The following is a 24,049-nucleotide window of genomic DNA, read 5'->3' on the forward strand; positions in this document are numbered from 1 at the left end:
CAGGGTTGAGGAGACATGGTGCCCAGAACTCTCCTGTCTGCTGGGAGTCTGCCCTGGGCCTGAGACAGGGTTGAGGAGACATGGTGCCCAGAACTCTCCTGTCTGCTGGGAGTCTGCCCTGGGCCTGAGACAGGGTTAAGGGGACATGGTGCCCAGAGCTCTCCTGTCCACTGGGAGTCTGCCCTGGGCCTGGCACAGGGTTAAGGGGACATGGTGCCCAGAACTCTCCTGTCTGCTGGGAGTCTGCCCTGGGCCCAGGACATGCTGCTGTGTGCTTTTTGGCTGAGGCTGTTGGAATCTTAACACAGATGAGAGCTGGGCGGCACCATCTGGCCCCACTGCTGCAGAGAGTGCTGGGCCCACTGTGCTGGGGAAGGAGGGGCCTCCAGCCATTGAGGGGAACAGACAGGAGGGTGCAGACTCAGAGGTGGGTGTATGCAACCTGACTAGCATGAGGGCCATAGGCAGGCCAAGGAAGCATCCCTTCACCATCCCGACGGGTCAGGAGGCTGCTGGCACAACCCAGGATGCAGTGGTGATGTCAACCAGGCTGCTGCCTGGACAGGGAAAAAGTGGCCTGAGCGTTGGAGAGGGAGATGCATCAGGACCGGGTGGCTGGTGAGATGTGGCTGACAGAGCAAGGGGTGTGGGAAGATGGCTCGTGAGCTTCCAGTCCCATGGCGGAAACAGGCAGCTCTGTGTCAAGTCCTTCAGCTATCCACAGCCACAGGCTTTGTCCATCCTCGGGCACCGGGCAAGGATCAGGCGTGGAGTGACGCTGGCTGTTGGTGTCCATGATGTCGCTGTCACTGTGTCTGTGATCTGGCAGAGCTCTCCAGCACACGGCCTCCCCGTCCTGGGGACTGAAATACTGCAATGGGCTTGTCTAGTTTAGTAGAAATAGAAAAGAAAATCCCGTAAAATCCTACCTACAGTTCAAATTGCTGAGTGTCCAACTAGCTGCAGGCATCCTTGGGGAAAGGTAAAACCAGCTAAGGGTGCTGTGGGCTGCTACTCTTATGACATATTGAGATGCATTTTAAAATTTACTATCACAAATTGTCGACCGAGCGTGGTGGCTCCCGTCTGTAATCCTAGCATTTTAGGAGGCCGAGGCAGGTGGATCATTTGAGGTCAGGAGTTTGAGACCAGCCTGACCAACATGGTGAAACTCCATCTCTGTTAAAAATGTAAAAGCATTAGCTGGGCCTGATGGCGGATGCCTGTAGTCCCAGCTACGTGGGAGGCTGAGGCAGGAGAATAGCTTGAACCCGGGAGGCGGAGGTTGCAGTGCGCTGAGATTGCACCACTGGACTCCAGCCTGGGCAATAGAGCAAGACTCTATCTTAAAAATAACAACAACAACAAAATAGTCATGAATCTTTTTTAGCCAACCCCAAATGGGTGGACCGCAAAGGCTCTGCATGCCTGGAAATGGGCGTGAGTGCTGAATGGCTGACACCTGCTGCCTCCTACGGCATGGGGGCTTGGGAGGTGAGGAGAGTCCAACAAAGCCCCGGGAACATGGTGCCAGGCATACGAGGCTCAGAGCTGATGTGGCCGTAAGGACCGAGGCCGAGTCTGCGAGTTCACTGGTGAGGGGCTCTGTGGCTACACAGTTCCTTTTCTTTGGGAAGAATAAGGACAGAGAACAATGGAATGAGATGAGCACGTCACACACATGTTTCCCGGCTCCTACTCCACCACGAGCTGCTGGAGGGGCGCTGGTTCCTAGGCCGTTTATTCCTGGTAATAGAGCCTGGGCACTGGCATGCATTCAACCCCTGATGGGCACTGGCTCAGGCTTTATATGCCTTGCATGGCTGCAGCCCCGGGAAGCAGGGCTTACCATTATTGCCTGCAGTTTACCGATAAGGAGATGGGGACCTGGAGCAACAGACTGGCTTGCCCAGGCTTGGCCACTGCAGAGGGTGGGGCTATGATCAGCTTGGGGTATTGGGACCAGCGACCCTGTGCTCAGGGCTTCTCCCCACATCTCTTATCCCTCATGACCGGCCCTGGGCCACACTGCTCGTGGGATGTGGGTGGTGCCTCCACAACTAGCTTGTCCGAGTTTGAAAACACACAGATGCCGATGTGCATTTTCACTTCTGCAAAAACTGCTTTATTGCTCCATATATCCCCCAAACAACTGGCTGGAGTGCTCAGGGAGGGCTGGCGGCCATCTGTGTGGGGTGTGTCTGACAATACACACAGTGACTCAGGAGTCACCACCCAGCAGTGGGATGTGGGTCCTGGGAGCTGCTTACAGGGCTGGGTTTGCACCAAAGGAAAAAAGACACAGGGAGACCTTTGCATGTGGCACACTCACACCGCAGGCGGGTGCAGCTGTGCACCCAGGGCTCCTGGGAGTGACCTCTGCATGTGCTGCTGGTCAGGAGGCACTGGGGGCTCCTCTGAACTTGGTCCTCTGCCTTACCTGGGTGACCTCACTCAACCTGCTGCCCACTACACAGCAGGTGCCTCAGTAGGGCTGGGGGCCATAAGGGTGAAATGCTAGCCAGCAGCACACTCCTGGTTCCTCCACCCGAGGGTCATTCATCAAGAGTTCTGGCCACACCACCACTGCTGCCAGGGGGGCGTGTCTCTCTGCGGCACTGAGAATCCAGGGCGTTTTTTTTTTTTTTTTTTTTCTGAGACGGAGTCTTGGCCTGTCACACTGGGCTGGAGTGCCAGGGCCGGATTCTCAGCTCGCACTGCAAGCTCCGGCCTCCCGGTTCACGCCATTCTCCCGCCTGCTCAGGGCCTCGGAGTAAGACTGGGACTACAGGCGCCCGCCACCCGTCGCCCACGGACTAGTTTTTTGTATTTTTAGAGAGAGCGGGGTTTCACCGCTGTTAGCCAGCGAGGGTCTCGATCTCCTGACCTCGTGATCCGCGACGTACTCAGCCCCAAAGTGCTGGATTTACAGGCCTGAGCCGCACGTCGGCCGCTCCAGGGCTGTTTACAATCGCGCAATTATTAGCTTTGCCATGCGTCACTATGACCCTGCAGGGCTTATTTTTTATTGAAACTTAAATAATTTCTCAGGCTTAATCCAAAGGAGAATGACGTCCATAAACCTTAAGGAAGAACACATGTATACAGCTCATGTTGGTCACAGTGACCTCAACACGTCTTTCGACGGTCCTGCGTGGCCTTGAGGTCTCATGAGGAGCTGCCTTGGAGGCGTGGCTGGCAGCTGGTACACCCACCGCGCTTCATAACTGGATCTTCCTGCCCGCATTTGTGCTTATCTGTCCTGGAGGCGATCTGCAGTTATGGCCTTTGGGGCTCTGACCTCCTCCCCAGGACCGCTTCGTAAGACGGATGAAGGGAGGGCTTGGGCATTACCCTGTTACAATCTAACCAGCGCTAAACCCACGGCGTGACCAGTGTCCACCTGCTGTCACCACCCATGTGAACACCGGGAATCCTTGCTGGGCACTCCAAGTCCTCATGCCTAGAGTAGAGCGGAACACAGTGTGGTGCCTAAATAAGTGTCTCATGATACCACTCAGAGAAGCAGTGAAGAGTGGCCTGTTCCCTAACAACGTCCTTATCGCCCCTGTAGCATGTGTGATCAAGCCAGAGACGCTTCTTAGGCCCAGAGAGCTCTCACCTGCAGACCACCTACCAGCTCACAGGCGCACTGCGCTGTGACGCCCGGGCCTCTGCGCCAGGCACCTTGTCTGTTGTGGCCCCTGCTTTCCCTCTGGAGGGGACGTGCCACAGGCGGAGGACCTGGATCCTGGGCTCTCCCGGGGGATTCCAGCATTGATGGTGGCTGGGACACAGGCACATGGGGGACCTGGGAGATAGGGAGCCCTGCTGCAGAGGTGGCCGTGCCCTCCTGACCTCACCACAGGCTTCCACGGTTGGGCTGTGCATCAGACAGGGGCCTGGATGCTGCTGGGCTGTGGTGCTGTCCTCTCGCACACATAGGCCACTGGGGGGTGAGGACTTCCTGGGGCCACTGTCCCTGCCCCTGCGCCAGGGTGTCCTCATCACACTTGCTCCTTGTTCACGTGGGGTCTTCCCCACTCTGGGCAGGCGGCAGGAGAAACGGGGAGGTGGTTCCACGGAGGATGCTGAGGGACAAGGCCTGGGAGGATCACACCTGCCCAGCCCCTCCGAGTACCACCGCCTTCTCTCGCTTCCTCGCCGTGTGCACGTCCATGGTGAAGACGGAGCCTGGCGTTAAGAATCTCCAGTCCCTGAGTGAAACAAGAAAGGAGAGCGGTGTGTGGCCTGCATGTGGGGCAGTGACAGGGCGAGGGGGGCTTGCTCAGAAGTGAGTGGGTGGGCTCCTGAATCGGGGCCAGGATAAATGACAGCTTACCCAGGGTGACTGTCACATGGTGGCCGTGGATGCTGCCACCGCCCAGCACGAATTCACAGCCTGCCCTGTGGCTTCTCCTGCGCTTCTCTTGTGGTGGTTAAATTTTCATGCAGGCATGTCTTGTTTCACCAACCAAATTATAAAAGTCCTCAGGGCAGGACTGTGCCTTGTATCTCTTGCCCTCTACCTCTGACGGAACTTGACATGCATGTTGCTCTCAGGGGTGCCTGATAAATCTGTGGGATTGAACTGAAGAGAAGCCAGATGGTGACTGAGACCCCAAGGGACCTCCATGGAGGTGGGACTTTGGAGCCGGGGGAGACCACACATAGCTGGAGTTGGTGAGCAGTCTTGGGTACTGAACTGTCTCTGCCAGAGATGGCTCATGTCCCCACGTCCCCACTTTTTTCAGCTTTGGCAAAACTCAGTTGGGAGAGCTGAACTTTAGAAGCCCTCCAGCTTGAAGCTTCTTGCTGGGGGAGATTCTGACGGGGGTGGGCAGGAGTGTCCGGCAGAACTGTGTCTAGTGCTTAGTGACTGTTAGCCCATGACTAGTGAATAAATTAGTGGACAGTCAAGGGAATGGTGTGTGCTTTAAATGAGGGAGAAACTGGTAGAAGGCATGCTTGATTTCCTTCATAATTTTAGCTTCCAAGTCTCCCCAGGCCGAGGGACTTACAACAAAAGCTTTTATAGCTGAGGCTACTGCGTCCCAGGTACCTCATACATGCTATCCGACTGATGGAGTTTGCATATCTACTCCTGCCCAAATCTCATGTTGAACTGTAATCCCCAGTGTTGGAGGTGGGGGCCTGGAGGGAGATGCTTGGATCCTGGGGTCGGATCCCTCATGAATGGCTCAGCACCATCCCCTTGGTGATGAGTGAGTCCTTGCTCTGTGTTCATATGAGTTGTGGTGGTTTCAAAGTGTGTGGCCCCTCTCGCCTCCCCCTCTCTTCCTTGTTTCTGCTTTCGCCATGTGAGGCACCTGCTCCCACTTCACCGTCTTCCACGAGTCAAAGCTCCCTGAGGCCTCCCCAGAAGCAGATACTGCTGTGCTTCCTGTACAGCCTGCAGAAACTGTGAGCCAATTAAATCTCTTTTCTTATAAATTACCCAGTCTCAGGTATTTATAGCAACGCAACAATGAACTAACACACCTACTAATCCTCATTCTCCAGCATCCCAACTGTGCCCTGTGTGCAGGTTAAATGATATCACGTGGGAAAGCTCCAGGCAAGATCTCTAGTAAGAGGAGCCATTATTACTATTGTTATCATCGTACAACGGTGAGAAAGAGGAAGGTGATGAGGGCATCGACAGTGATGATAATGGAGATGGCGATGATGATGGTGGAAATGAGGGTGATGGTGATGGTGATGATAATCTTGATGGAGGTGATGATGGTGGTAATTTTTTAAGACTTTATAATGCAGTAGTAAAATTTCTGCTCTGGGCTAAAATATCATGGATCAAGATGTCAGCCCAGGAGCTAACAATGTTATAATGATGATAGGCATGATAGAGATGGTGATAATGGTAATAATGATAGAGATGGTGGTAATGATAATAATGATAGTGATGATGGTGATGACACTGATGGGGGGATGATGATGACAGGCATGATGGAGATGATGATGGTGGTGATGATGGAAACTGTGTTGACAATCATAGTGATGATGGAGATGAAACAATAGTGGAAATGATGGTGATGGTGGAGATAATGGTGATGGTGGTGGTGATGGTAGTAACTATGATGATGACGATTATGGTAGACACGGTGATGATGAGGATGGTGATGGTGAAAACTGTGGTGATTATCATAGTGATGATGGAGATGAAACAATAGTGGAAATGATGGTGATGGTGGAGATAATGGTGATGGTGGTGGTGGTGATGATGATGGTGGCAACTGTGGTGATAATCATAGTGATGATGGAGATGATGGAATAACAGTGGAGATGACGGTGATGGTGGAGATAATGGTGACAGTGGTGGTGGTGATGGTGGTGACTATGATGATGATTATGATAGAAATGATGATGATGGTGATAGTGGCAACTGTGGTGATAATCAAAGTGATGGAGATGATGGTGATGATGCCGGAAATCATATTATGGACAGCAGGAAAAAGATTTCCTTGAGGAAACTGGAGATCTGTAGGGGCCACAGAGGAGAGACATAAATACTTCCCCAAACTTCAAAATAATGGGCTCCCGATTCCACATGAATGAGACCCAATAAATTTCAATTCCATTTAAGATCAGATTAAAGACATTTCCAACTCTCGTAGGATGTTGAGGGAGCATTTCAGTTCCCCTCATTGGTCCAGAAACACATTTGAGCAATTCACTTCCTCATTATGGACATTATGGACATGCCACCCCAGATATCTGGCATTCCTGAGCACAGAAGCACTACCAAGACCACAACTGATGCTAACAGCGAACAGGGTAAGAGTTCAACAGTGGACTGGATCACCCTTTGACCTAGTGGAGACCTGGCACCCACTGCCGGGATCCTTGTCACTGGTGGTATATCTTCTGCAGCTAAAAGCATGAACATTTGCATGGAAGCTGGTTTTATGAGACATGTAAACATTTATTTAAAGAGAATTGAAAATAGCAACATAGAAAATAACTGCTTCCTGACTTTAAAATGCCCTCACCACGAGTCTTGGCAGTATAATTATGCTTGTACAAATTTGCAGCTACTGTCAAGTACATCTACGAGAAACACGATTTTTAAAGACTTTATAATGCAGCAGTAAAATTTCTGCTCTGGGCTAAAATATCATGGATCAAGATGTCAGCCCAGGAGCTAATAATGTTATAGCCTTTCAACTCGCATCTCTAGATTTAAGTGTAAATGGAGAATCAGTATCAAGGTAGGCATTTTCAACAACTGCAAATTGTTCTGTCCCCAAATTTGGTGTCTAAATTAAGAAATTCTTAAGTTTGTCAAACGCCAATTTCATCCTTTCAGAAGTGTTTCCTTTGCAGGCCTCACCCCCTGTTCCTGTCTCTCCCACTTCATGATCGGGGTATGCTCTGTCTCTTGCCGTGACCTCTGATGTCACTGGGTGCCGTCTTCCCTCTGGCTTGCTGTGCTCCAGTCACACTGGCTTCTTTCAGCCCCTCCCGCCCTCTCCTGCGCTATCTCCTGGACTTTTCATGCAGTTGCCTTGTTGGGTCTCAGTGTGCACGTCATCACCTCCAAGAAGCCTTCCCTAGGCACCAGACACACAGCAGCTCTCCCATCTATATTGTCTGTCTCACTCAGCTATTGCCTTAGGAAGATCTAACTGGTTACCTTTATTTTGTTTACTTGACTTAGAAATCTGTCTTTCACGTAAGAATATCAAGCTGTCTCAGTCTTTTTGTTCTGCTATAACGAAATACCTGAGACTGGGTAATTTACAATGAACAGGATTTTATTTCTCATAGTTCTGGAGGCTGGGAAGTCCAAGATCAAGGAGCCAGCAGGTGTACTTGTCTGATGAGGGCTGTTCTCTCGGCCTCCAAGGAGATAGCTTGTTGCTGCATCCTCCAGAGAGGACAAATGCTATGTCCTTACTTGGCAGTGGGTGGAAGAACAAAAGGGATGAATGTTGCATGAAGCATTTTTTTTTTTTGAGACGGAGTTTCACTCTTATTGCCCAGGCTGGAGTGCAATGGTGTGATCTCGGCTCACTGCAACCTCCACCTCCCGGCTTCAAGTGATTCTCCTGCCTTAGCCCCCCGAGTACCTGGGATTACAGGAATGCACCACCATGCCTGGCTAATTTTTGTATTTTTAGTAGGGAGGTGTTTCTCCATGTTGGTCAGGCTGGTCTTGAACTCCCGACCTCAGGTGATCTGCCCACCTCGTCCTCCCAAAGTGCTGGGATGACAGGCGAAGCCTCTTGAATAAAGGTCTTAATATCACTCACGAGGGAAAAGTCCTCATGGTTCAATCAACTCTTGAAGGTCTCACTTCCTAATACCAGCACACTGGCTATTACAGTTCAACCCCTGAACTGTGGGAAGAAAACATTCAAATAAACCACAGCAGAGCCCGAGCATCCCAGGACTAGCAATGTCCCTGACACATGGTTAATTCATACACGTTTGTTCACTGAATGGATCTTTGCAATGACTCTCCTGATCCACGTTTTCTGTGGATCTCTCTACGCCCTGGACCCACAAACCCTAAGACTCTTATGACCTCCATGACACCTAGTACTGTGCTGGGGATTGAGGGAATACTCTGTAACTTGGTGGGATACAAATTTGGGGATTCTCCCCTGGGCACCGCTTCTTCCTGTTAACCACACTACCCTGTATTCACTGAACCGTGCACACGAGCTACTCAGTGGGTACTTCCGATACTGCATTAGAGAACTCAGACTACGCTTTGTCAATTCTGAACATTCTGGACTTATTTCAGGGTTATACTGGTTTACTATATACTTATGGTTTTAATGTTATCTTTTATGATTAGAGTATTTGACATTTGCATAGTTATAACTTTGAATAATCTGTAAGCCAATTCCGCTTTTAACATCAGTGTTTGCAAATATATTTGTTTTATTCCATACCTTGCCCTATCTTGAGGTATCAAATCAATAGAAATGTCTTCAAGTATATTTTTCTAAGAGGGTATGTGAGTAGAATGGCTTCTGCATGCTCACACGCCTGTATTTCATTCATGGGTGATTCACCTTTGTGAAGTTAAGAACTCAGAGGCCACAGATATCAACCTCAAAACTTGGTAGCTGTAGCTGTCTTGTCAATTGCCGTAGAGAAATTAATTCATACCCTTGAGATTTTTCTTTCTCTGGAAATAACATGTTTGTTTTGTGTGTGAGATTAAAATATTCTTTATATTCTTGGAATAAGATAAATCAACCATTTATGCATAAATATTGGTCTTAATTATTAACTTTGCCTGAAGGGGAGTAAATATTTTCAATTTATAGTGTCAGGAAATCATAAAACATCTTTTGATCATAGCTAATGCTCCTTTTCTTAATGTGATGTCTTTGTAATTCCAAAAGTCATACATTTTCTGCCTGGGTCTCTTTGTAATTTCCACTGATCTGGACACTTTTAAGCTGAAGGAAAATGATCCCACGTGGAAGCTTTTGAATGTTCGTGGATGACTGAAGAGCAAAATAAAGAATAAGTTATGAGTCAATGCAAAGGCTCCTTTACTCTCTCTCCATCCTGCCACACTTTTTAACAATATTTGACTGTTTATAGAAAAGGTAATAATGCATTGAAGGATTTATAACATTTGTAGAATTAAAATATATAATTACGTGGCATAAAAGCTTGGGAGGGATAAAATGGAATTTTACTGTTGTAAGGATTTTACATTATGAAGTAGTACAAAATCATTTGAAGGTAGATTTTTATCAGATAAAAGTACTGTAATCTCTGAAACTTTGTAGGGTAGTGACTAGCCAATAGCTAAGTTAAAATTAAACTAAAATTAAATATTAAGTTAAAATTAAATCTTCAAAGCTCAATTCTTCAGTTGCACAAGTCACATTTCACTATTAAGTGGCTGTATAGAATAACATAATTATCAGAGAAAGTTTATTGAGAATAGCTACTCTAAATGAAGAACTAAAGTAATAGCACAAAGAGGCATGGCTATAAAGTCAACAGAGGAAATAAAATGGGAATAGAAAACAAATGCCGAGATGACAGTTTTAAAACCAACCCCAAAGATCATCACAGTAAATATAAATGGACTAAATATTACACACAAAGGCAACGATGATCAGACTGTAAAACAAAACAAGACCCAACTGTCTGATTTTCTCAGGATTTGCATTTTAACTCTGAAGATACCAACAGGTGGAAGTAAAGGGATAGCCAAAGACACAGCATGCCAATATTAAGGACGAGAAAGCTGGAACCACTCTATTGATACCAAAGTAGCCTTTCAGACAAGGAACATTACCATAGATAAAGAGTAATATTTCATAATGATAAATGACCAATGCATCAGCAAGATAAAATAGTTCTACATGTGTATGTACTTAATAACGGAACTTTAAAATACATGAAGCAAAAACTGGCAGAACTAAGGGTAGAAATAGACAAATCTACAATTACAGTTGATTTCGGCACATTGTCTTACTAATGAACAGAACATACTGATATAAAACTTAGTAAGTATATCCAAAATTTGAACAACAGTATAATTGATGTGAGTAGAACATTACAGCCAGGAACTACGGGGACACATTTGTTTTTCAAGTGCATACAGAACATTTACTAAAAGCATGTCATGGGCCATTAAATAAATCTGAATCTGAATAACTTTCAAAGGACAATAACATCAAATTAATTATTGCTAATAACAAACTATAAGAAGAAGATCACCAAATATTTGCAAATTAATGAACATATTTCTAAATAACCTGTGGATCAAGGTAGAATCAGAAAATATTTTGAACTATCATAAAAACAGGACATATCAATATTTGTGGTGTGCAACTAAAATAGTGGCTAGAGGAAAATTTATAGCTCTAAAATGCCTGCTTTAGATGAAAAGGGCGTAAAATAAGTGATCTACACTTTCATCTTAAAAAGCTAGATAAAGAAGAGGAATTAAACCAAAGTAGAAAAAAGATGATGATAGAGAAGAACAGAAATGAATAAAATAAAATCAGACAAAAGGAAATTGACAATGTTGAGAGTTGTTTTTTTTTTTTTTTAAAGATTGATCTGGTAAATAAATTACTGGTAAGATGGACCAAGGAGATAAAAGAAGAAACAAAAATTCCAGTATAAGAGTAAATGGCATCCCTGCGTTAAAAGAAACATCGCAAACAAGTCTATCCTGATAAATCCTGCAACTTAGATGCAAAGGGCGGACTCTTTGAAAAACACACATGATCAAAACTGTCACAAGAAAAAATATAAAACTGAAATAGCCCTGTATCAACGAAAAATACTGGACTTATAACAAACACAAGACTACCCATAAGGAAACGTACAGTCTCAGATGACTTTACCGTAAATTCTACCAAACATTTAAGGAAGAAATAATGTCCAGGGTATAAAACCTCTTTCAGAAAATGAAGGCACCACTTCCCGACTCTCTCTGAGGCCAGTACAACATCAACACCAAAACTGAGAAGCACATTATAAGAAACGCAAACTTCAGACCAATATCCCTTATGAACTCAGATGCAGAAATGCCTAATAAAGTATTAACCGATGAGATCCAATTTTAGTAATATCTACACAATATTACATTATGACCAAGTGGGGATTCTTCAGGAAAGTTAGCTCGGTTTAACCTTCAAAATCAATCAGTGTCACTCTCCACAGTAACAAAGTAAGGGAGAAAATAACCCCTTATGATTACCTCAATAGAGGCAGAACAAGAATTTGACACACTTTGACACCCGTTCATGATTTTAAAAAACATCAGAAAGCTGGGAATAGTAGGAAACTCTCCAGATCTGATGAGGGGCATCTGTGAAAAACCTCCAGCCAGTATCTTTTTTTTTTTTTTTTTTGAGACAGAGTTTCACTCTGTCACCAGGCTGGAGTGCGTGCGATCTTGGCTGACTGTAACCTCCACCTCCCACGTTCACGTGATTCTCCAGCCTCAGCCTCCTGAGTAGCTGGGACTACAGGTGCCCGCCACCACGTCCAGCTAATTTTTGTATTTTTAGTAGAGATGGGGTTTCACCATGTTGGCCAGGCTGGTCTTGATCCCTTGACCTTGTGATCTGCCCGCCTCGGCCTCCCAAAGTGCTGGGATTACAGGCATGAGCCACCGCGCCCGGCCGCCAGCCAATATCTTAACGTGAAACAGCAAACACATACCTGCTAAGACTGGGGATAAAGCTGGGCTTTCTGCTTTGACCACTACTTCTCAACATTTGACTGGATATTCTAGGCAGTGTGTGAGGCCAGAAAAAGACATAAATGTGTAGAACTGGCTGGTCAGGGTTTAGGCTCCAGGCAAGGATGAGTGAGCGAGGATGGCAGCTGTCTCCGGCGGCTTTGGCGAGAGCCTCCAGGGAGCAGCCACCTCTCTGGATGTGCTTGGGGCTGGCCTAGTCTCCTGGAGGAGCTATGGATCTCATGTGCTTTTTGAGGCTGTTTTTACAGTGTGGCACCCGGGCTGGGGAGTGGTGGGAAGGGGCAGAGGTGACGGGTGACCCTGGTCAGTGTCGGAGGCCCATGCCAATGGCTGTGAATGTGCCTGGAGGAGTTTGCTTGGTTTCCACACGGAAGCACCACAGGCTGGGAGGCTCAGGCGGCAGCAACTCACTGCACAGGTTCTGGAGGCCACATGTCCGAGGTCAAGGTGTGGGCAGGGTGAGCGCCCTCCGAGGGCCGTGAGGGAAGGGTCGGTTCCGGGCCACCCTCCGCGGCTTAGAGAAGCTTCATCCCAATCTCTGCCTCTGTCCTCCTATGGCGTTCTCCCTGATGTGTCCAGGTTCCTTCTTTTTATAAGGACACCAGTCCTATTAAGATAGGGGGTCCCCCTACTCTAGTATAACCTTATCTTAATGTGGCCAATGATATCTTTGATGACTCCATTTCCAAATACGGTCACATTCGGCAGTGCTGGGGGTTAGGACTTCAACATATGAAGTTTTGTGGGGACACAATCAAACCTGTAGCCATCTGAGGTGCCTCCCCCGTGTGTTGAACAGCTGACATAGGGCCGCCCTGCAAACCCAGAACTGCTTGGTGCTGGCCCTCCACAGGCTGCCCCAGCCCTAGCAGGGCCCTGGCTCCACATCCCGTCCACCCTAATGTACCCCGTTTGCTGCTGTGGAGAGCCGTGTGGGTGCAGGGAGGCAGCGCTGGGTCCCTGATAACCGTGGGTGCACCCGGGGTTGGAGAGATGGCTGGATCTGCAGTGGTGGCCCTGTGGCTCTGCACCTGTCTGCCTCCACCTGGGGGGGGAACTGCCTGGGGCGTCCTGTGAGAATCAACGGTGGGAGGTGTTTTGCTCACAGATGTCTGTCTCCACCTGGGCAGGGAACTGCCCCGGGCGCCTTGTCAGAATCAACGGTGGGAGGTGTTTCGCTCACAGAGGTTCATGATTCCAAAGGGGACCAGTGATGTGCCTCCAAAATGAAACGTACTTTTGGAACTTAATAATTGTCTTGTGTTTCTTATTTCAGAGAGAGAAATACACTTTGGTTTGTTAAAGGCCAGAGAATGACCAGTTTTTGGGTTTTGGTGAACTGCCGTCTGTCAGTTTCTCCCTCAGCTCGCGATGCTGTCTCAGCTTTGCTTTCTGCCGTAGGGGCACTCACCTTTCACCTTTCACCTTTCCTAGTTGGCCTGGTGGGTGACTCTCTTCCCTGGGGCCTGAGGCCCCCAGCCAGCACCTGATGCTCTGCACTGTGCACAAACGCCGTCCTGTCTCTCATGACAATCCCGAACTCTCCTTGGGTGGAGTTCCTCCTGGAGAACAGCAGCCCCAGTGTGGGAGCCCTGCCTTCCTCCCTAGAGATCTCACTGGGTCCCCACCCTGTCCCTGTGCTAGGCCTGGCTTCCTCCTTTACCCTCCTTCACAGCCAGACTCTCCTGGGGCAGGATGGGCCCAGGCAGCTTCAGAGGTCTGGCTCGCTTTCTGGCCACAGCCTCACAGAAGGTAGTGGGCGGTTCTGGATTTGGGCCGTTCTGGTCTCAAGCAGCTCATCAACTGAAGTGACACAGGACGGAATGGACAGCAGAAGACCAGTGTCCATGGGCCACACTGGAACGTTCTGGAAGAACTGAGTAGCCCCTCTCTTGACCCAGGCACCAGCCTCCCTGCTAGCCCTGTCTCAGGGCTTTTCAGGGACAGCAGCAGCTGGGCCGGCTTCTCCTTGCTGCAGGTTGCTCTGGCCAGGCAGGCCTGTGATGCGAGGGCGGCCTGTGTCCCTGCTCAGCTTCCTCCCGCCCCATGTCTATCTTTCCTCTCCGTGTTCCCAGACGCTGCACGTTCCTAGGATCACGGAGGCTTGGGCTCTGTGCCCCCTGGTGTCCATGGTCCTGGCCTCTTGTGTTTGGGTGGCTGTGTGCTGCCCACTGGCTGAGGGGCTGAAAGAGAAGGGACAGGAGCACCTCTGGGGCCTCGCGAGGACACGGCCACAGGATGGGAAGACGAGGGCCCTGAGTGGCGGCCCAAGTCAGGCTGGGAGCTGTGCAGGGAGCCAGGACCCCTCTGTTGATTTCCTGAGGGTCTGAGGCTGCCTAACATTATATGGGTGAAGGCAAGTAGTGATTTCATTTCACCAACGAGGAAACTTCTCCAAAGAGAATGAATGCGCTGCCGAAGGTCACTGTGGGGGAGAAGTACAGGCCCTGGCGTCCCTCCTGCAGCTGAGCCCCATGCAGCCCCCGCCCTCACCCTGCTGGGCCGCTTCTGCAAGGGCGGCGGTTGGAGCTCTGGGGACATCCCAAGGCTGAGGCCTGTGACTCCTGGTGCCAGGCGGCCTATGTGGGGGCTGAGTCCTCCTCCCCTCCCTGCCCACAGGGCTGTGCCCGAGGAGCTTTCCCAGCCAGCATCCACAGCCCATGGCTCCCTCCTGCTGGATTCTGAAAAATGCATCAATGCTTTCCTGTTGTTTGTACCCCAAACGGGGCTCCCAGGATGTGTCGGGTGGGGTACGTGTTCCAGGAGGCAGGTCTCCCCCAAAGCTGCTCCGTGGAGCCCTTGCAGGGCTTGGTGCCAAACGCATTTGTTGAAACTGAGGCCAGTGTATCCTCTCAGTCAGCTTATTTTACTCAGCTCAGTACAGGAGTAACTCTGTGTTTACTGGTTCTTCGGCAGAAAAATAAATGAAAGAAGGCATGTGTGCTGTGTTTACCTGGCATCCAGCAAGCCATACACAATTAAAATCTCCTTGTGGGGCGCCGCCTGTCTGCAGAGCCTCCTGCTGGGCTCCTGTGTTACCTTCTCCTGGAAGCAGACAGGCAGGAGGTCCCTGGGGCAGGGGCCTCCCCATTAGCACATCTGGTTACCTGTCACTTTCTTTTGATCCGTAATGTCATAGGGAAATAGCTTCACAAGCTAATTACTTTGCAATATTCACGGGGGAGGCATGGGGGCTGCATCGCGCAGGCAGCTGCAGCAGCCAGCAAGTCTGGTCATGCTCCTCCACAAGCTCAGGCGGAAGGGGCGGGGCACAGCAGGGCCTCTGTCCTCACTCCAAGTGAGTGCAAGCAGAGATTTGTCCCTTAATACAGCACAAAAGGAGACTTTATATTTTGAATGTAAACTACATTATGTGAAACGGAATGAGTCCCTGGGAGTTGCAAATGTGCCCTCTAAGCTGGCATCCTCCAGGTGGCTGTGAGAGCCCTGGCTGTCAGGGTGCAGGGCACGTGCTCTTCCCGGGTGGCCTGGGGCCTGGTGCCCGGCTGAGGCTGTCTTCCAGGAGACCCTCAGCCCCAAGTCTGCACAGAGTCCCACCCAGACAAGCAGGGCTTATGAGGGGGACTGTGGCCTGGGGAGACCCAGCGCTCCCCCACGCTGTGCATCCTGGACGTGGGTCTGTTCCAGTTTCAGAGCAGTGAGTACCATTACTAAGCATGGTGCATCCCCCCATGGTGTCCTGGGACCCTCTGAGACAGAGGGAAGGCTCAACGCCCAGCCATTCCATCCTATCAGGGATTCAGTCGCAGGACAAGGGAAGCAGTGACCCTACTCGCAGGCGCTGGGTGACCACCGCCCATCCCTGGCCTCTGTTATTGCTGTGACCACCCAAGCCTGCTAGGTCTGCCTTCTCCTCCTGAAACCCTGACACGAGCAGAGGAAGAGGCCACTGCAGCAGCTTCATGGCCGCACAGCAGGCACCCTGTGAGGCTCAGGAGTCATCCCCGAGGGCCTGTGCTGAAGCTGCCATCAGGGAGGCTCCCTGGGGCCTGGGCACTGGCAAGGAGGGAGGGTCCCTGCTCCTTTGCTCTGAGAGCTGGATCCACATGGGTGGTCCCTGCACCATGGGAACCCCTTCTGCACACCAGCCCAGCCAGGGCAGCCCGGAAGAGCAGAACTGCAGCGCCCGTAAGGGGCTGCCCCCGACTCTGCATCAGGCGGGGTCCCCCACAGGCCCGCCGCTGTGAAGCCACCTCTGCCTAGGCGGGGCTTGTCCGTCAACATCTCCAACATCAGCACCAATGCAATGATGTCCATCGGGTGCTTTGGGCGCCATGGACCACTCAGGAGGAACAGCGAGGGCCCCACTGGCCCCCAGAGCTCCTTCCTCAAGACTCCTCTCCATCTTCAGAAACACGGCCCCTGCGCTGTCTGCACGGGGCCTGCAGAGTTGTAAGGGGGCAGCTGGAGTCCTGCGTCAACTCCGCCCCTTCCAGGTGTGAGATGAGAAGGCACATCCGGCAGGGAGGGGCAGAAGTGCTCAGGGCTCCTCCGTGCAAGGTCAACAGAGAGGACTGTGCACCAGCCACCAGCACCCGGACAGGTGCTCCAGAGAGTGAGTCCCCTCCCGACCTCTCCTCCTCTGAGATTTCCCAATCTCTTAACTACCCACAAAGCAAAGGGCTCAGGTAGAAGGCACTGCATCCAGAGGCAGAGACAGAGGGAAGAGGTAGAGAGAGAACGTGCTCCACCTCCCTTTCAGAGCCACCTGGGCTGTGTGAAAGGTCCCACTGAGAGGCCCAAGGTGTGTAGACAGAGCAAGCAGCAGAGAGAACCGCTGCTCCTCCCTCCTCCACCCAGACCTCCAGGAGCTGACCCTGTAGTGGCTGGGAGAAATGGCCATCTTGGTTCCCTGAAGGGGGTGCTGTGCTTCTGTATCCCTGCAGTAGAGCCCAGGGGGCAGGTCTCTGCAGAAACTCACCTGCCAGTAGCCCCAGATTCAGAGAGGAGCTCCTGCATCTGGACAGGCCACGGTGAGGGCAGCCAGGATGAGGGTTCATTCCCGGGGCCACGGACGGGCCGGCAGCAGGGCTGGACCTCAGTTTGCATAGGTTGCAGGGATATTCTGGGTCAGGGTGCAGAGCAGCTGCAGGGCCATACGTAAACAGAAGCTGCTGCCTGCAAAGCACATGTTGAAGGCAGTGGTTGAAAGCTTGGTGTTCGGAATGAAATGAAACAGGATTCGACCCCACCCTGCTACGCTGCAGCTCTGAAACCGCGTCACTTTCTCTCTCACCCTCCATTTCCCACCTAAGAAATGGAGATTACAAGCCCACTCCAGAGAACAGCCATGGGGGTTTCAACCAAAGAAAAACACGAAGGGCTCTGGGAGCCCAGGAAGCACTCAGAAATGATAGCTACAAATCTAGCTCCTTTTCCCTTTGTTGAAAGATATGCATTCAAGACAGGTGCAGTTGAAATAAAAAATTAAAAGGGACACCTTCAGATGCACCACAGAGCACGACTGTGCCAAGAGAAGGGAGTGCCTGCTGCAGAGGCGCACTGACAGCGGCAGGACTTGCCCGGGAATGGGGGCCAGAGCAGGGTGGGAGCAGAGCAGGGTGGGAGCAGAGCCAGGTATGCCTGTGCCGTCCAGGGGAGGTGATGTGGCAGGTGTGTGACCTGGAGAGAGGCGGCCGCATTGCTCTGAGCACAGGGCAGGGGCCCCGCCAGGGTGGGGGACTGGATGTGAACACAGGAGAAACTGGGAACGTGGATGAGGCCTTCGACTCTGCCACGACTCACCTTCATCTCAGGGACTGGATTTCCTCAGGCAAACGATGGCCTGGCTGGCGGCCTCAGGTATCAATAACTGATGACTGAGCATCTGTGATGGATCAGCACTGCCAGGCACCTGCGGCACATGAGGGTCAAATGAGAAGGTTCTCGCCCTTCTGGAGCTCACAGTCTAGCAGGGCGAGGAGGAAAGAACAGACCAACACACACAATCCCTGGTCACTGAGAAGGGGACGTGTGTTTGAACACAGTGAGGAGAGGGCAACCCAGGCTTGGTGGGTCAAGATCAGAAGGAGGGATCACGGCAGAGTCACACGGGGGATGAGATCAGGCTTCATTCACTAAAAAGGTGAGATTTGAACAAACTTGAACGAGAGTTTGATTAGTTAGCTATGGCTGCGTGACGACTTTCCCCAAAGTCTGCGGCTTCAAGCAACACACCCGGCCATCTCACATTCTCTGTGATCAGGAGTCCCGGTGCCTTCGCTGGGCTCCTGCTCAGGGTCTGACAAGGCTGCTGTTTCAAGATGTCAGCCTGAGCTGTGGCCTCATCAGAGATAGGGCTGGGGAGGAATCTGATTCTCTGCTAACTCAAGTCACTGGCAAATTTTGGTTCCTTGGGGTTGTAGGACTGAGGGCTGTAGTTTCTCGTGGGCTGCCAGCTCCAGGCTGCCCTCGGGTCTCATAGGCCACCCTGTTTCTTAGAGTACTGAGTTCTCCAATGTGATGACTTTCTATTCTTTCTTTTATTCTTTCTTTCTTTTTTTTTTTTTGAGATGGAGTTTTCACTCTTGTTGCCCAGGCTGGAGCTCAGTGGCGCAATCCTGACTCACTGCAACCTCCATCTCCCGGGTTCAGGCGATTTTCCTGCCCCAGCCTCCTGAAAAGGTGGGATTACAGGTGTGTATCACCACACCGGGCTAATTTTTTGTATTTGGTAGAGACGGGGTTTCACCATGTTGGTCAGTCTGATCTTGATCTCCTGGCCTCATGTGATCTGCCACCTTAGCCTCCCAAAGTGCTGGGATTACAGGTGTGAGCCACCACGCCTGGCTGACTTGCTTTCTTAAAGCCAGAGAAAGAGGATGTGTGTGGAAGGTGGAGAGGAAGGGGAGAGAAAAAGATGGAAGCTCAATTCCATGTAACATAGTCACATAGCCATACACAAGCGGTAGTGACCTTAGCTGTGGGCTCTCCTTAGAAGTCGGGCCCAGGTGCTGCCCACACTGAAGGGGAGGGTTACACATGGCTGTGGCCAGGGGACAGGAGATGGGGGTGACCCTGGAGTCTGTCTACTACAGAGAAGCTGAGACGCTTCCTAATAAAACACTGGGCAGCCACGGGATGCTGTCGAATTAAAGTGAAGCAAACCTGGGGGCTGCTTCTGGCAACATTCCTCCCTAAGCCTCCTCTCTTTGGTCTTTCAATGTCTACAGAAGTAGAGGCTGCTTAAATGTAAGCAGGAAGGCCTCAGTGCTCATCCATCTCCAGGACGATTCCTCCCTGGCAAGAGTCTGGGCCTCAGGGAGACCGTGAAGAGACGCCAGCAGAGGAGCCTGCAGGACACACACAGGCACAGCCATGCTGGCCCCTGCAGCGGATATACTATGGGGGGTGCAGAGACCCAGAGTCCCAGCCTGTGGAGATGCACTGACTGGGGTGCCCAAGTGTGACCCTATCATCTCTCCTTGAGTTTCTCGGGACCAAAGGAACCCACAATTCCACAACTGAGATGGCAGTAACATGACATCTATCCAGTGGTGACTAGGAGTGAGATGTGACCTAGCCTTGCTATTTTTGTTGAGACGGAGTCTCGCTCTGTCTCCCAGGCTGGAGTGCACTGGCGCGATCTCAGCTCACTGCAAGCTCCACCTTCCGGGTTCACGCCATTCTCCTGCCTCAATCTCCTGAGTAGCTGGGACTACAGGTGCCCGCCACCACGCCCGGCTAATTTTTTGTATTTTTAGTAGAGACGGGATTTCACCGTGTTAGCCAGGATGGTCTCGATCTCCTGACCTCACGATCCACTCGCCTCAGCCTCCCAAAGTGCTGGGATTAGAGGCGTGAGCCACTGCACCTGGCCTATCCTTGCTATTTTATAAGCTTTATTGAGATGTAGTTCACACACCATATAATTCAACCATTTAAAGCATACAAACCAATCATTTTCAGTTTATTCATGGACACATGCAACTCTCACCACAGGTAAATTTTAGGGTATGTTCATCACTCTGGAAAGAAACTCCATGCACTTCAGCAATCACTCTCCCTACTCTACCTCACCCCAGGTTCCCAGTCTCAGCTCTTGGAAAACAGTAATCCTCTTTCTGGCTCCATAAATGCCCCTGTTCTGGACATTTCCTATGAATGGAATCACACAGCACGTGACCTTTGGTGACTGGCTTCTTTTACTTCGCATAACTTTTTGAAGGTTCGTCTGTGCTGCAGCATGCATCACCAATTCACTCCCTTTTACTGCTGATAAGATGCTCTTGTATGAATATGTGGCATCTTGCTGTCCACCCATCCTTGGATGTGCACCTGAGTTTCCATCTTTCAGCTGTTGGTTGTGAAGGGTGCTGCTAGGAACACTCATGTGCCAATTATGTGTAGACGTGTTTCCAGTTCTTTTGGGCACCGTATCTTTGTTGATCTGCATCCATGTGCTCAACCCTGAGGTTTACAAACCACAAAACTTGAAAATACCTCTTGTGGGTTCCATGACTGAAACCTGCTTTCTTGCTAACCTGAAGGTGACTGTGTGGTGACCGAGCTGCACGTTCACACTCATAGCTACAGCCATTGTGGTGATGGGTCTCCAACACGCCACAATTTGAGCCAAAAGAACCTTGGCCTCCGCACTGCAAATCATTTCACTCTATTGCCGAGATGTGACTGGGGAGACAATTATCTCAGCATCAATCAGAGATAATGTTGGAAGGCAGGCCAGTGCCCTGGGGCATCCTCAGAGCTGGAGATGGTAGGGGCTGTCAGATTAAATTAGGTTTTACAACTCTTGAAGCTAAATGGGGATCTGAGCAGGAAAATCAACTTTTCGCTCTCAGATACGTGAGGTGTTTATTGGGGAGATTACAACGTCCATCTGATTTGAACTATCCCTACAGATCTTATCTTCTGCCTGTAAGGCTGAGAGCCTGAGCCAATGGTGTGACTTTGCTCACGTGGGATTAAACATAAGCTCCCAATAAAGGTTCGTACAGGTGGATGTTGCTGGTTACTTTCCCGCTGAGTTTCCATTCCCGCACCCTCCTTCCCAATGGATGCTGACTTTGTTTAGCTGTTCACACAGCCAACACCTTGGTGCAGCGATGGGGCGTAATGATCCAAGTGACTCTAGTTCCCCTTGCCGATGGGGAGAAACGGTCATCTGACCCAGCTCTGACCGGTGAGATATGGCGGGAGCTCCACTCCAGGGGTTCAAAGAAGTTTCCTCGCTCCGAGGAGACGCTTACAACAAGAGACAGTCCTTCCTGAATCTCTGAATGTTTTGCATCTGGATGTAATGCCTGGAACTGTTACGGCCATCTTTCTCCCAGCCTGAGGATGAAACCCACCTGGAAGATGCAGAGGAGAGGGGAGGACCTGGACCTTGGTTCACATCTTTGTGCTGCTTGATCAGCCGCCGGAAATCCACCCTACACCTTACCTCTGAACTTCCTGTCTTCTGAGATGCTTTCTGTGGCAGATTCAATATGGTCATATATTCTTTGCTGCTCCTCCTATCAAGAATTGGGGTCTTGTCCCCATCCTCAAATCTCAGCCGGTGACTTGCCTTGACTCCTAGAATGTGGTGGGAGTAACACCGCATGGTTCTGAGTCTTGGCCTTAAAAGGCCCCTACTCCTGCTGTCTTAGATGCTTCCATAAAGAAGTCTTATCTAGCTTCTGTGAGGATGAAAAGACCCATGGAGGAGAAGGTTCTGCTGGCTGAGAACCTTTCTCTCCATGGGTCTTTCATCCTTAAAGAACAGCTCCCAGCTAACCTGCCAACTAAACACAGCCACATACCTGAGCCCGGGCAAGAAGATTCACCTAGGAAACCTGGATTCATGAGAAATGATAAATTGTGGTTATTTTAAGCCACTAAGTTTTGGGATGGTTTGTTACACAACAAAATCTAACAGACACACTTTCCTTATTGTTCAGGCCATTATGAGTCTGCACTGCTTGTTCCTTATTGGTAGAAGCATCCTACTGGGGACAGTCGTCCAGCCCAGGCTCCATCTCAAGGCAAGTTTTCTCCTACAGAATCTGGTTGCTGCCACTCTGTGGATGGGGAACTGATGTCTCTTGCTAAACTACATCTCTTTCTCTTTGGAAAATGCTGGTGTGTATTGAGCAGAGCCCTCCGTGTCACGCCCATGAGTTTGCCTGCTCACCTAAGCATCACAGAGTGAACCGCGTGTTTCCTTCTGCAGAGCAGCCAGGGCTTGCTTCCCCCTGGCCTTTTCATCTCCTCTGTGGCCTCCTTCCTGAGGGTGAGCTCACAGGGCCTACTCAAGGTCTTATGACCAGGAGGCTACCACAGGAAACCCCAAATCTTGCAGAGTGTGAGAGACATGTTTACTGAGGCCCGGGTTTATGTTCTTAAGATCCGATGAGCTCCTTAAAAAATTATTTTTAATAAAAGTATTTTATACTGTTAAGTAAAACAGAAATGAAGAGAATTCTGGAGAAAATGTCAAAGCATATGCATAGAAAAGTCCTTCATTTTATAATTAGTGCTAACATAAACCCAACATTGACTGGGCACAGAGTGCTGGGCACCATTCTCTGCAGAGGTCACAGAACAGTGCCCTCTGGTCTTTCAGGATGGTGCTTTCCAGAGCTGATTCTGTTGCGTGAAACCTGAGACATGTTTGTCATCGACTACATGACATTTAAACCTAACATTTTATAATGCACATTTTCCACAACTATTAAAAAAACTTTCAATATAACTTTGTAAAGACTCCATCGTATTCTGTTTCACTCTTTGATGGTTAGACACTTAAGCTTTTCCCTACACCTCATTTTTATAAACAGTGCTGGATTCACTGGCTCATTCATTCCTCCAATCAAGAAATAAAACCATACCAGCTACGCTGCCAGGGATTTCGTGATAAACCCAGCTTGGCCTGGGCCTCTTGGGGCCTAAAGCCAGAGAGAGGCTGGCAGGAAAGCAATCGGGTGCCCGGGGCCAGGCTTGGGGGACTGACCTGCTGGAGGGGCTGATGGCCCCATGACGGTGGCCTGCTAGTGGCAGTCATGGGGAGAGGGTGGTGGGGCAGGTGGGCCATGACAGAAGCTGATGAGGGCATGAGGCCCGTGAACCCAGCAGCCTGGAGGGCGGGGGTCAGGGTCAGCATTAGGGCCCAGGTGGAGTCATGAAGGGGGCCGGGAGGGCACCACTACCGTGAGCCCTGCAGCCCTCTCCCTGTGACTGCCTCCTGGAGGTCAGAGTCAAGGTCAAGGCCCAGGAGGGGTCAGCAGGGGGATGCAATGACACCATGGCCACGTGCCCACCTGGCAGCCTAGGGGTCAGATAGGGTGGGGACACAGGGCAGCAGACAGTGGGCTGGGCACAGGGAGGATGGCAGGGTCAGAAACCCTCTGGGCTACAGACCTCAGCTCAGGCGGACACAGCCAGCGGCCCACACCGGCGGGACCAGCAGGCCCCTGCGTCTGACACCCTGAGTAGACGTCCCGGCGCGAGCAGAAAGGATGACGGGAAGGGGGCGGGGCCAGAGGAGTCACGTGCATCCGGGATGGACGACGGGAAGGAGAAGGCGCCCAGGAGCCGCCGTCCCCTCGCGGGGCAGCCAGGCCTCGGCGTGGTGGCCTTAGGGGCTGGGCCGGGAGCCCGCGTAGAGGAGGAGGAGGAAGCTGCGGTGATCGCGCCCGAGGGCTCCGCGGGGTGCGCACTCACCGCCCAGGCCCTCAGGAGGCCGCCGCCCGCTCTCCACTCCGGGCCCGCAGGACCGCCATGGACCCGGTTGCTCTGCGCGGAAGCTGCAGGTGAGGCGGGCTGGGCTGTGGGCTGGGGGCTGTGGGCTGGGCTGTGGGCTGTGGGCTG

The 24,049-nt window shown here is 50.8% G+C and overlaps 1 long non-coding RNA gene across 2 annotated transcripts; it reads right to left on the reverse strand.

Annotated features, from left to right (window-relative positions):
• Positions 1-3,667: 3,667 nt before the first annotated feature.
• On the reverse strand, positions 3,668-23,687 carry LOC108516542 (uncharacterized). Of its 2 annotated transcripts, none has more exons than XR_001881861.1 (4): positions 23,600-23,687; positions 17,984-18,092; positions 17,160-17,356; positions 3,668-4,217 (listed from the first exon to the last, which is right to left on the reverse strand). It is a non-coding gene; the product is annotated as an uncharacterized LOC108516542 (long non-coding RNA). The 2 variants fall into 2 exon arrangements; XR_001881862.1 differs by lacking the exon at positions 3,668-4,217 and adding an exon at positions 9,201-9,485.
• Between the last annotated feature and the right edge of the window lie 362 nt (positions 23,688-24,049).

This window comes from Rhinopithecus bieti, unplaced genomic scaffold (genome assembly GCF_001698545.2).
Source record: "Rhinopithecus bieti isolate Rb0 unplaced genomic scaffold, ASM169854v2 scaffold_38181, whole genome shotgun sequence".
Taxonomy (NCBI): domain Eukaryota; kingdom Metazoa; phylum Chordata; class Mammalia; order Primates; family Cercopithecidae; genus Rhinopithecus; species Rhinopithecus bieti.